Here is a 1267-nt window from a genome sequence, read left to right on the forward strand (position 1 = left end):
ATATTAACTGTTGTACCCCCGTTAATATTTGCATATAAAAGTCAAGGTAATGTTGTAGCTCCAAGAAACGGTATTGCTAGGGTTAGATACCTGACCGAGGCTGACGTGACGACGTTAGTCGTATTGACGTATAGGTATCGGTGACGTATCGGTATATTGACGTATGACGGTTATCTTACGTCGGTTATCGTTTATCGGTTATCGGTTATCGGTTATCGGTATGATCGGTTATCCGTATACGTCACCGTCATATCGGTGACGTATGACGTATCGGTGTATTGACGTTAGTCACACAGCCTGGTCGGGTTAGGTAATGTTGTAGTTGCGTTTGCTCTGCGTGCTAGATTGTGCAAGTTCAAGTCAACTGCTGGAGTGTGCACTGTGCAACAGTAGGCTAGGGCCTAGTAGAAATTGAACTACTAGAACAACTACTGAACTAGGCCTATTGAACTAGTCTACGTCTACGAATTTAAATAAGATGCTTTATTTCTTTTGAGTAATTGTTTACAGTTAACTCTCCGATGTCTTTTGAATCTCATTAGCGTTTTCTGTTGATTGTAGTGAATGTGTAAACAGTACTAAACACAATACTACTATTATTAGTATTACAGTATTACTATTAGTTATTACTATTACTATTAGTATTACTAATACTAAGTCTAATGACTTGAGACTGAGTTTTGTGAGGTAATTTGGATGAGGATGCACTCATGAGTCATGGTATTGGTAGGCCTTCTGTTTACTGGAAGTGCTGATAAGGAAAATATTCTCAACTCACAGTTTGAGTCAGTCTTCTCACCCAAGATAACGCTTACCAGGGATCAGTTCAAACGCTGCTGCCCTATGAAAGGCTATATTACTCTGCAGCTGATGATATTAAGTTTACAACACCAGGTGTGGAAAAGCTGCTACAGGGCCTCAAGCATGGTAAGGCTCCAGGACCTGACAATATGCGTCTTCGTGTACTGAAGGAATTATCGAAAGAAATTGCGCCAATCCTGACTATGATTTTTCAAGCCTCCTACAACTTGGGTGAAGTCCCGCAAGACTGGCGAAATGCAAATGTCGCACCAATTTTTTAAAAAGGTCAGAGGTACCTGGCTGAAAACTATCGACCAGTGTCACTGACGTGCATCAGCTGCAAAGTCATGGAGCACATTGTGACATCTCACATCATGTCTCATGCAGATAGGCTATGAGCCAGACCCCCCCAAATTGACCGGTCGGTACCATACAGATGGAGTAAGGCTCATTGTAATTTTTAGCA

At 41.5% G+C, this 1267-nt stretch overlaps 1 protein-coding gene across 1 annotated transcript in view; it reads left to right on the forward strand.

Moving 5' to 3' along the window:
• Positions 1 to 1267, forward strand: part of LOC106814997 (transmembrane protein 231-like) — an 8944-nt gene that overhangs the window by 1120 nt on the left and 6557 nt on the right. The window lies entirely within an intron of this gene.

This window comes from Priapulus caudatus, unplaced genomic scaffold (genome assembly GCF_000485595.1).
Source record: "Priapulus caudatus unplaced genomic scaffold, Priapulus_caudatus-5.0.1 Scaffold1019, whole genome shotgun sequence".
NCBI lineage: Eukaryota > Metazoa > Priapulida > Priapulimorpha > Priapulimorphida > Priapulidae > Priapulus > Priapulus caudatus.